General features: G+C 48.7%; 1 protein-coding gene and 1 non-coding gene across 12 annotated transcripts in view; both read right to left on the bottom strand.

Moving 5' to 3' along the window:
• PMCA (plasma membrane calcium-transporting ATPase 3) overlaps nucleotides 1-12,426 on the bottom strand; it is a 376,386-nt gene that overhangs the window by 207,691 nt on the left and 156,269 nt on the right. The window lies entirely within an intron of this gene.
• Nucleotides 2,477-2,549, bottom strand: TRNAS-CGA (transfer RNA serine (anticodon CGA)). Its single transcript has one exon. It is a non-coding gene; the product is annotated as a tRNA-Ser (tRNA).

The following is a 12,426-nucleotide window of genomic DNA, read 5'->3' as shown; positions in this document are numbered from 1 at the left end:
GTCTGGGTGTACTGTGCTGGGCACTCCCATAGCATATGCGGAAGCGTAGCCGGGTGAATCAGCAGTACCAAGATTCCCCGCATTATATACATACGCAAAACGCTCGTCTTAGCATGGAATGAACTATTAGATTGTGAAACTTCGTTTTGTTGTCTCCGAAACTTAACTAAATTCCCGCAGTAATAACGAACGCATACAGCTAACCATAACAAATAAGTTTTTCGCTGGCAGTGTTCACCGGGATGAATTAAAATCGGCTTGTCGTTCCATAGCACCTTTAATGCAGGATGCGCCGGCCGCCAATCGAAAGTCGTTGAGCGTACGTGTACGGCTGGTTAAACAAAATTACTGTGGCATCGAAAGTCGCAGAGGGAAATAAGATTGTGGTGGAGTGAGTAATGGTGTTACAGGAGGCGTCTCTTCGCTTACGGCGGCAATCGCTTCGTCAGACAACCTCGCCAAACTGTGCAATGACACCGAGAGGGCTTTACTGACTTTCCGTCTTTCGTGTGATTCTGGCTTCCTTGCGTTAGGACCTTGAGTTAGGAACTCACATTTTAGTGAAAAAAATGCCGGGACTACAGCTTTACATTGCGCTCGAAGTTCGTGAGCTGTCAGTAAATGGCGCCTAATTCGGAAGGTAGACGATTGCGTAATCAACTACGATAATTATGTCATGGTTCAAAAAGTTTCCTAAAGCCGTTTGCATGCAGAAGGTGCACGGAACTGACTCTTGACAGCCAGTCGGAAGCCTACAAAACATTCCGAACTTCATCTCTTAAACCGTCCGAAATGTTTTTGTAGCCATCTCGTGTGCACTTTGTCGAATCGGATGGGCTGACGACGCCTCGTGTGATGACTGTGGTAGCGAGGATACTCTTCAACACCTTCTCTGTGACTGTCCTCAGCACAATTTACAGGGACGATCGCTCGCAATCGCGGCAGTGTGCTTGGACCAAAGACCATTAACAGAGGAAACCATTTTAGAATGCCGACATAACAAGCCATCGCAGCTGAGGACGACGAGGGCACTGTTGCAGTTGTTAAAGATAACAGCACTGGACAAGCGACTGTAGCCTGACCTGATGTTTACAGTGCTACAAGTGCTAGGTCACTGCATGCAGTGACAGTGACCGACTGTGACTGTGTATGTATCTGTGCTCGCTTTCTGTCTCTGTCTCTTCTTTTTCGTGACATTACCTGCCCCTCCCTTACCTCCCAAGCGTAGGGTAGCAAACTATATCTTCCCTTCTGCTTAACTTCCCTGCCTTTCCCCCTCCTTCTGTACATCTCTACATGTGCACTTTGTCCTTCGAGGACGAAGTTATGATCTTACAGCACGTCACGCAAAGGCGGCTGTGCTGCGCGGCGCGATACATGAAGTCAACGGCGCAACAGAGTGAAGCAGCGAATACGAGCAATCACATAACCTTGCATTAAGCCTAGGACCTTCGCTTAACAGAATCGACGCTCTGTCCAAATACCCGAGTACATCGACGAAACGAACGCGTTAAGATCAGCATTGCCTCACTGGCAGTGGTTGCGGTGCGGCTCCACGAGGCCAACGGCACAACCAAACGAACGAACAAATACGAACTACCTGCTGAATTTCTACCGAACGCGGAATATTCGCTCCCTAAAACTGACGCCCTAGCTAGCAGCCGGAGGACATCGACGATGCGAGAACGCTAAGATCAGCTTTACCAGTCGTGATATCGGTTGTGGTACGAGGAGTTAAACGAAGCGGGCAGCGAGAAGTAAAACAATTAAAGAGAAAAGAGGAAGAAGCAAAACCCATAGTTCTCAATATATTGCGCGGCTCTGCGAATGTTTTTTGAGGCTAAAGTTCTTTGGCCACATCTGGCCCCAGCACCACTAAACAATCAATCAACCAACAAATCAATCAATCATACTAATCACGAAACGGTGAGAGTATTGTGCTTCAGTGATTAAGGCATAGCGCTGCTGAGAACAAATCCATGTGTTCGAATCCCAGTTGCGACGGTTGGAATTTTGGTAGAGGCTGAGTTCTAAAAATGTCTGTGCATTGGGGACACGTTAAAGAACCCCTCGTGGCGAAAATTATTCCGGAGCTGCCCACTATGGCGTCCCTCAAAACCTAATTTGCAGCCCGGGAACGTTAAGCCCCACAATTTATTTATAACTGCTGAGCTTAACAATACGATAAGTTATGGCTCAGTCGCTGTTAGGTACTTTCTGCGAAAGAAAAACTTTTAACGCGCGTAAAGGTAAGCAGGAAGGGGACAAGAATATGAGAGTCCAATTATATATATATATATATATATATATAAAGGAGGAGAGGGGGTTAACCGAGTGTCCCGATTTTTATTACTCATATTATAAGAAGCCAACAAACACTGACATCAAGGACAACATAGGGGAAATTACTTGTGCCTAATAAATGAAATAAGGAAATTATCAATTAATGGAAATTAAAGTGGATGAAAAAACAACTTGCCGCAGGTGGGAACCGAACCCACAACCTTCGCATTTCGCGTGCGATGCTCTACCAATTGAGCCACCGCGGCGCTGAACCCACAACCTTCGCGAAATGCGAAGGTTGTGGGTTCGGTTCCCACCTTGCGGCCAGTTGTTCTTTCATCCACTTTAATTTCCATTAATTCATAATTTATTTATTTCATTTATTAGGCACAAGTAATTTCCCCTATGTTGTCCTTGGTGTCAGTGTTTGTTGGCTTCTTATAATATGAATAATAAAAATCGGGACCCTCGGTCAACCCCCTCTCCTCGTTCATTACATAACGAGGGTCTTGAATCCGGCAACATTGATGCCTTTAGGTAGCATGTGTGGGTTCACTGACCAGTTGCCTTCACCCAACAAGATCACGTTCTCGTGACGCCTGCAGCAAAAAGGACGTTCCACGTCCGCCACCAAGGTATGTGAGTGGTGGCGCTGGCTAACACTCCCAGGGTTTTACTAGGACACATCAATACCCAAGAAAGTGGATGGGGAAACAGCGCCGCGGTAGCTCAATTGGTAGAGCATCGCACGCGAAATGCGAAGGTTGTGGGTTCGGTTCCCACCTGCGGCAAGTTGTTTTTCAAGTTGTTTTTCAATTTATAATACTGAGTCTACTGACGCATGCGCAAGCGCCTTCTGTTACATCTCAAACGGCCAAGGGCATTAATTAGACGTTGACCACGAGGCAAGCCCAGCCATTCATCAGCGCCTATTCAGAAGACAACGCAGCTTTGGTGCCGACAGTTGACGGGTCAAGAAAAGACTTCCTCCTGCACCTGACAATCGGAACAAATGATGAAATGGGCCAATGTCGAATGCTACAGTGGGAACGGCTTCAACCTCGGATTGCTATGCGCTTGTTAAATATGCGGGGGCATATTTAGCAACATCGGAGGGGGAGTTCGGGGGAACGGTGCGATATCAAGGGCGGGATATTGCGGCCGATTCGACGATTGTGATTGGCCGCGATAGAGCCATCAGATGCCCTAGTCTAGTCGCCTAGGGAAGACGACGGTATTAAATCCGGAGACCTTTCGTGCAGTGAGGAAGGGTAGGCTGACATGTCCTGATGTGAACTCAGACGTTAAATATGTTCCTAAATGCAGTGGGCTTCCGTATCTGGAGCCAGTGTAAATAATGTAAAATAAACCTTTTTTTTTTTTCCTACTACTGGACGCACTCGTCGAATTGCCTTGGTGGATTCCCGGCCCAAACGCCACCTCGAGCCTCAACACTTCCCACCTAGAGGCACACACAATCTCCTCGGTCCGACAGAGCCAGCTTTGTACAGGCAGCGGTGACGAAGAATATTTTTTTCCCGAGGGAAGTGAACCATAACCGAGAAATAGGAGGGAGCGTGGCTGGCAGGTTCGCGCCATCTTTCGGTAGCGAGCCGAAAAAGGAAAGCTGAACTGCTTATACGATAAGCGGTCTCGCCAATGTTTCCTTTTCCTTTACCTAACGCGCGTGATGAAGAATGATGAAGAATGAGAAGCGGGGAAGAGAAGGAAGACGTTGGGTTTCGAGCGCGAGCGGGAAAAAAATAACACGATTCTCAAAATCCTGTAAATGTGTTCCTTTTTTTTTTTTCCTTTTTCTTGTACTTATCCGGCTAGCGTGCCCCTTACTGGATGTGAAAATAAACAAGCCTCGTGATGAAAGTAAGCGAAGCACGCGACTAGAAAATATGAGCCAAAAGAAGGGCCCAAAGAAAAAGAAACATCGGACCACACCACAGCCTTGAGCTATTCAGTTTCTATTACTCTCGGAAAGCAAGCCACTCGTCTAAAATTGCAGCTTGCTCGAAAAAAAATTGCGAGTAAATATTTTCCGTCAGATATTTTCATACGAGAAAGAATACGGAGAGAGATCATGCCAGCCGTATAATATGCGGGACATACGGTAGTGAGACCACTTTCTTATTTTTCCGATTATTGAAGTCAAGCGTTCTTTGGCTGCGCAGTACCAAGGAACGGGTGCGGTACCACTGTGAAAAAATAGGTACAAAACCTTTAAATGTACAGACAAGTTTCGTCATCATCCGCGCATGTACCGGTCATCACCGTTCTTCCTTCCACCAGCGTCATAAATCGCCTTCGTCCTAATGACAGAGTGCATCAGGCTCAATTGGTATTTACATTGCGATGTATTTTGTGGACGGTGTAGTGCCTAAACATAAACATACGGAATTAAAACTATAGTCTGCGCGGTGCATAAACATAAACAATTACTCAAACTATGTGTTGCACAGGATGAAAATAAAGATAATTATGCCAATTGCATTTAGTTGCACAGCCTTTGATTTCCAGCTTCACATAGATTCCAACATGTGAGTTTTATGTGCATATTATTATTATTATTATTATTATTATTATTATTATTATTATTATTATTATTATTATTATTATTATTATTATTATAAGGAAATGCAAACGCAAACGGAAATATATTTTACATATTTCGAGCTCCTACAGAACCAGAACGAAGAGGCACCTACAAAGAAAAGGATCTTCGGAAGCGTTGGTTGTGTATTAAAAACGTGTCAACTCATGCTAGTTTTCCCCGTTATTCTAGCGAGTACTCTGAAATGCTTGTCTGCGAACAAATATTGACCATCCGTACTTGCCCCTAAAGCGTGCTCTGCCGCAAGCTGTTTAGCATACAGGTGAAGCATCCCACGTATGTCTAGGCAAACCATGCAAAAGCAAAATGCTCACCGAGATAGGATAAGCAGGTATAAAAAACAACAAAGCGGCAATGTAATCCTTACACAGACGGTGATAAATTAGGTAATACTGCGCACGCAGAAACAAATAAATGACCTCATAAGCAAAGGCAAACAATCTAACAAGATAATCTCTTCAGATTAGGGCGTTGGTTATTCGAACAAAACGAAAGAAAACAGCAAATCGCGTATACTCTGGATACAAAACTCTTCATCGAAACATCAATAGTGTTTTTACGCAGAAGAGGTACGTCCGAACCTAGATCAGCAGAAGAATGGAACATTTAACCAGTAACGTGCTCTTTATTTATGGCTCGTCAACACGCAGTGAAGTCACATAACGCATCCATTTGTATTGGTTGATATCGTATGCGTGCACGTGCCTGTCCTATTCGTTTAGGCAATGAAATCAGAAAGAAACCGCGTCTCAGAGCTGCATATATATAGTGCCCTGGCACGGTCAATACATTGCGGGAAAATCAGGTTGCTATAGATTTGAAATGAATGTTGCGCCCTCCGAGGCAAGATCAGGCCTAGCGTTTTCTATACGTACCTCGAACTTCGGCCGCCGCAATGCTAGCGAATGTAAAAAGTTAGGTTCGATAGCGCTAGACACTTTCCAAATTTGAAAAAAAAAATTGGAAAGCACTCCCGCAACCTGCATAACAAAAACAAAGTGCATCGTAAGGACGTCATAGGGAACATTGAAAATACGAACAGAAACGGCTCAGATACCGTCGCGGAACACGCGGTCGCCGAGGGAACCGTGAAAAGAGCGAGCAGGTCACGAGCTAAGCGCGAGCCGCGCAAGTGAGAGCGGGCAGGGGCGGAACGCGGAGCGCCCTGGATGTTTTCAGCGTGCTCGGATCGTAGTCGTCAGAACTCGTGTGCAACCATCGGCGCCTCAACAGCTGCGTGTGCGAAGGACACCGAGGTGTATTGCTAGGGTTCCCACTACCGCAGCCCGACGAATGAGCGAGTAAAAAAAAAAAAGAGAATCGCGACCGAGGATTCGGGACAAGCAAGGACGGGGGGCCCTTTCATTCCCAAGAGGGCATACAAGTCGTGAGCGCACTCCACGATACACACGCCCTCCGCGCAGCTCGCGCGGGTCGTCGAGACGACAGCGACGACCCTCCCCTGTTCATTCCTGCGGGTAGAGCACCGCGGCATTGACGGGACCACCGCCCCGGCCCCGCTAGTTTCGAGAAAGCCCGGTCCCAACGCGGGTCCACGCACGAACAGCAGGGCCCATGCGGCTCGGCCCAGTAAACCCCCGACAGAAGCAGGGGGAAGCCATGGCTGCATCGCGAGGCCGCGCATGCGCGGCGCTCGCGGCTCTCACCTCAGCTCGGCCTGCGCGCTGCGGCGTGCGCTGCTGCTGCTGCTGGAGAAGGCTTCCCGGGCGCAATGGCTTCTTCCGGGGGAACGAGGGGGGCGGCTCTCGTCGCTCGGGCAGGAGAAAAGCGCGGGCTTCCGTGGTGCCTCCGCGGGGGTTGGGGGGGCCCCAGGGGTAGCTGGCGGGACGCGGGGGGCGTCGGCCTGCTCGTGAGCGGGGCCTAGCTGGCCGCCGAAGGGGGCCCGCGGCGCGCTGGATGCGCCCAGGCGACGTCCGCACGGCAGTCCCGGGCACCCAGCCCCGCCATCTTTGTCCGACCGGGGCACGACGGGATACGCGCGAGGAACGGAGGGATCGCCGCCGCGCCGCCGGCAGAGGGCGAGACGATCGCTGCCCTCGCCGCTCCACTCTCTCCATCTTTTTTCTCGACCGAGTAGAGAAGGGGGAGAGTCGCGCCCTGGAACGTTAAAATAAGCCTCGCCTCCACCACCACCATCCCCGGGGCGGCTGCTCCCACCGCACGCGCACTGCCGCCTGGACTTGGCGCGGGATTTTCCCACTGTATCGCCCGCCGCCAGTTTGTGTCACCGGTCTGACTCGAACGATAAGGCTCAGGCTGGCTACAGGGAAAGAGCCCTCCCGTTTGACTCGGGGGGCTCCGAGCGAGCTTGGAAACGCTCCGGTGCGGCGGGAGGTGGTTTCGGATTAGGCGGGGCCGCACGATGTTGCCGCGGGGCGAGCAGTCAGAACCTAAATTCTCTAAGACCTCCCCCCCCCCTCCCCTCTACATTATCACAATGCTTGTCTCCAACGCTGAACTACCCATTAGCACCCGCAGTTAACCAAGTTATATTTCATCTACTACTTAACGGTGGCATGCGCATATACAGATCGAAGAAAAAATATGAATACGTCCTCACAAGAGGCGGCTGCTATTTGAAGTGCAGCTTTTAGAAGTAAGAGTTGCGGGAGTAACATAGACAGGCGGGAGTCCCTCTGGCTGTCGTCGACACAGTAGTATCTGACATAAGAGAGAAGTATTACAGCGCAAGTTACCTAGTAAATCGCGATGCCGCCTTGCCGTAGTGATCGCGCATTTTATTTTAGTGAAACAACAAAATATACCCCGCGTACTACATTTATCACGACTGCTCTGCGACCAGTATTTCACTTTGATAACGAAAGCGCTGCTGACAACGGCTACATTGATATAACATGAACTGCTCCTTACAGCTTCTTCTGCAGTAAATAAACCTGCAAAAATTACTCATCCAATACAGGGTCCCTAAAAGTTCGCTGGGACAGCAGATATTACCGATCTGACCAAGTGCTTTTTTCTATACGTTTAACATCATTCATCCTAACTGATCCATCCACACCAGACTGCTTCCTCATTCGTCCCTTTCCAGCCGTGTTCTGCCCTCTACCACTTCTGGTTTCTCCAAAAGTTGCGCGCCCAGGCATCGCCGTAGCTTAAACACGGTCGTCGAGTTCGAAGCGTATGCTGGGGGGAGTCACCTCAGCCCACAGTGATTGATGGAAATGTCAAATGGCAGGTTCGGGTTTCAGAACAGACCAAGCGCTAAAAGGATTCTTTTTCCGGAGCACACGCTCGCTTGCCAGCAGCCTAGCGACACCAGATCAGCTAAGCGTACTACACCGCATAGCCAGGGAAAAAAAATAAGTACGCGCACTAAACGGTCGTGACAGGTTGAGGCAATACATTTTAAACGACATCATCTGCATAGCTTACCGATACGAACACCGCTTTGGGGTTTATACTAAGATATATAAAGCTAGAGAACGTGTGCTCAGGACAGTATAATGTTAAAGCATACAAAAAGTGGGAAAGTATGCAAATCGCAATAAATATAATACGCTATAGTGGTCGCCTTCACTTGCGTAGCGAATACAAGAGCCGCGACACGGAAAAAAAACTGCAGCTTGCTTTTCTGGCGATCTGTTTGCCTGTTTTGAGAGACTGAATAAAGATAAAACTGTTTAACCGTCTAGAACTTTTCATTTACACTGCCTCATGCTCAACAATCTTCCGGAGAGAGATTACAAAAACAGATCGCTTTCGCTGCTCCCCTTATCCATCCTACCCCCTATCTAGCAGTTTAAAAATAGGCCTGCAAAGCGTGCTTCACTGTACAAAGAGAGTGCGTGAGGAGAAGCCAAACGTAACATAGTGTGACGGGAGAGAAAGCCAAGATGTGGCATCGGATATGCTCGAAAACATGCCTCGAGCGCAGAAGAGGTCACGAAGCTTAACTAAGAAACCTTAGCTCAGCTTCGTACGTCGCTTAACGGCGACACTTACACGTTATTTTTATAGCGCAGCTCTCAGGCACCCGTTCCTGCGGCTAGTGTCGGCGCTTCTCCCTCGTAACCGAGCGCACGAACACAGCGAAGGATTAAAGCGAACGCGGAGCACAGCGGAAGACGAAAGACGGCGATAGCGAAGAGAGCGCGAGAAGGAAAGCGCAGGAGGAGAGTCCAGCGGAACCGTGAGGTGGGAAGCGGAAGAGGAGGGTATGGCGAAGGCGTGAGATGAAAAGCGTAGTGCCGCGCAAGACGCGCTTTGGGGCAATGACGGCTACGAGATGGCGCCAGAGTAGCGCGCGTCGTCTGTATGGAAACAAAGCGCTGCATGAGCGGAGGTCTGTCTGCAGCGGCTGCTGTGAATCGCACCCACACGTCAGCCACGTGCCGCCTCTCGCGATCTCCCTATTAGCGAGGCAGTCGCGCCACATTTCGCTCCGTTTCCAACGGGCCGCACGAGACAGATTGTCCGCGCTAGCCAATATATCGCGAAATTAAAACACGTATACAGCTGCGCTCAAATTTCGCATTAGGGAGTATCTTAATCGTCGGTGGTTTTTTTTTCTTCTTTTTTACTTCAGGAGTACTGGCCAAAATTAGCTATACGTTCTTGTTGCCTACTTCACTGTTATGTAGAAAAATATGGTAAGTTTAACAGCGTTCTGACTCAATCACAAACTATATACACTCCTCTATCAACATTATATAGGACGCGCCCAGACCTTGTGTTAAACACAAACTCGCCAACTGATTCTATCTATGCGATATGATATATTGGGCTCACCGTCCTAGTTCCGAGGTCACGCTTTTCGTCACAAAATATGATGTCGCACTGAAGCTTTCATTTTTTCTAGAAGCTTAGTCCAGCGCATTAGACAAACGCCACAATCAGAAATTACACAGCGAGAGCAATTATGTGGACGCTCCTGGCGAGCTGTCGTTGTCGGCGTTGGCGTCACCGTGACGTTCCGCACGAAGTCCAAGAGCGATAAAGTCATGGCCGCGGGCCGTATGCTATAGGTGCAAGGGTAAGCACACGACGATGAGCCGAGAAGCATAATGGCTTGGTGCGGCGGCGTCTTCTCCCGCGCGCATGGGAGGAAGGGGGGTGGGGGAGAATGCGCGCCGACTATTTGGGTGCAGAAAAGGGAGAGAAGGGACCTGCAAGCGCGGGCTGTGGCGAAGGGGGAGGGTGCATATTGCGTCTCCGCTACTACTCCGGCCGGTGCTGCGCATAGTGCGGCTGAGCGCGGCCGAGCTTGTTAGCTTCAAGGTAATGCGCGGTGGGCTTCGAAGACTAGCCGACCCGAGACAGCTGACGGAATCGTGTGCGCTACGTTCTCGCGTGCCTAGTTCGCGTTGAAGCGAGAGGCAGAGACGAAGGGGAGTTCGTTCGCCGCTTCTGCCGCTCTTCCTCACGTCATCATTCTGAAAGCGAGTGCCCGCCGCCATGGAGTGAGATGTATTCATGTTTGCTCGTGCGCTCCTGACACCGTGCTTGTTAATTTAATTAGTAAGCAAATGTTTACGGCAGCTTATACGGCCAAAAATTTACTAACCATGCTGCGCATAGCTAATAATTTGATGTCGCGATCGATGCTTCGCCTTTCGGGCAAAACTGCGACTATTTTTTTAAAAAAGAGCAGCTCCCAAGAACAGAAAACAAAAGTTATAAGCGCGAACTTGACAACGATAAAAGCGCCTCCCGAGTGACAAGAGGATCTTACGAATTTAATGAATCTAGCGCAAGACCTCTCGGCATACGGCCAAAATTTGATGTCTCTATAACCAATTACGTCCGTGCACTGCTTTTTGCAGTTTTTCTAGCATTTAGCGAGAGCACATCTTTATTCCTGTACATCTATTAATTACAACACTTCGATGCATGTCGGCCTATCCACTTTCTTCAGCTAAAAGTGAGAAAATCACTAAAACCAATAGTAAAAGAAAACAATGAAATGACAAAACGAACATACACACTTCCGAAAACATTAATATCAGCTCTGTTCATATCGTTTTTATTTTTCTATGAGAGGGGTCTTTCTTCGAATGAATTTGTCTGCCACAACCGCATCGCACGAGTCATGATAACCGCTCTGCCTCACCAGGATAACTTCCTCAGATGAACGTCGTTCATAATAATCATGAATTTTATGGCAATGAAAACATACACCCGGGGGACTATCAACGCGAACTTCCACATGATAGTGCCAGATGAACACGAACAGACATGACAAGACATTTGACTTACATTTTAGTGCTTCCTTTCCATTGAAGATAAGTTGAACCTACCGACCTCACGAGTATGAACACTCCCTCTTGAGAATACCTTCGTTCGCAGCGAAGTACATACCCACACGTTTGCTCTAAATGTAAAGAACACATATGAAATTATTTTTCTCACGCAACAACCGCGATCGAGTTATATAACCTTGAACGCATCCTAGTCTGCCTAGAGGCCGCTCGAGTTCAGTTCATGCTACGCGTCTTACGACGAAAAGCACACCTGCCATCTTACGCTGTTCATCGTAAATGATTTCAAAGCCTCTTCCAAAAGTAAACCCGTAAAAGAAACACGCCTTTGCAGATATCAGACAGTACTATAATCAACCGTATTACACGGTAGCGGAATTTAGCGAAACACGCAGAAGCCTACTGCTTGTGTCATACATATCCATCCAATTCGCGAGTAAGAAACCGGAAAGCAACGTCGTGCAAAAGTCCCAGGCGACATTATGCAGGACGCCGCCCACTGGGAACATCGGTGAAGGAGATAGATAGGTGGAAAAGGCGAAGTTAATTCAGCCATGACCCGTGACTCCAACGCAATTACTGTCCGCCTTCGCGTGTATATTTTTTTAGGTCATTAATATCCCACGCTCCGGTAACCTCAAGGCCTAAAGCCCCACAGAGGAACGACGCCGGGCTACGCGAGAAAAATAAAATGAAGAAAAAAAAGAAACAGAAAGTAAGTATGCAACGCAAATGCGAGATTTAAATGTTTCGAAGGAGGAACGAGCGCGGCCGCGCGAAATAAAAAGAAAAGAAGAAGTCGGCTTCGCACGCGCGCTCTCAGTCTCTCAGCATGGGAGTCAATAACGCGCGCTCAAAAAAAAAATCCAACAGCATCATAGAGAAAGTAGATACCTACGTCATGTTCCACCCACGCCAAGTACGCGGAGAGCAAAGTTCGTCTCTACAGAGCGAGCGAGCGAGCGAGAGATGACGAAAGACAGGGAGCTTGGTTTGACGCGGGCATCTGGTTTGCTACCCTGCTGTGGACACGGAAAAGAGGGCGTCAAGAAAGATGTGAGAGTACTATACGCACGCCTGAGATTCACAAAATAGACACGTAGTAGCCGTTCGTAACCACACGTAATAGGCTGGCTGATCGTCGAGAGCAGAGCCTCGCTTGCGCGGCCTTCCCTAAAACCGCGAGCGGGCAGCGACTCGGAAGTGGAAGACGCTGGGCGAAGGTTGGGGAAGACGTGCGGAGGCGAGGAATAATTAGGCAGCCCGGCGCCTCGAACGTCG

Source organism: Dermacentor variabilis, chromosome 6 (assembly GCF_050947875.1).
Source record: "Dermacentor variabilis isolate Ectoservices chromosome 6, ASM5094787v1, whole genome shotgun sequence".
Classification (NCBI taxonomy): domain Eukaryota; kingdom Metazoa; phylum Arthropoda; class Arachnida; order Ixodida; family Ixodidae; genus Dermacentor; species Dermacentor variabilis.
Note: the sequence above shows the minus strand (reverse complement) of the source record. Positions and strands in the feature narration are given on the sequence as shown.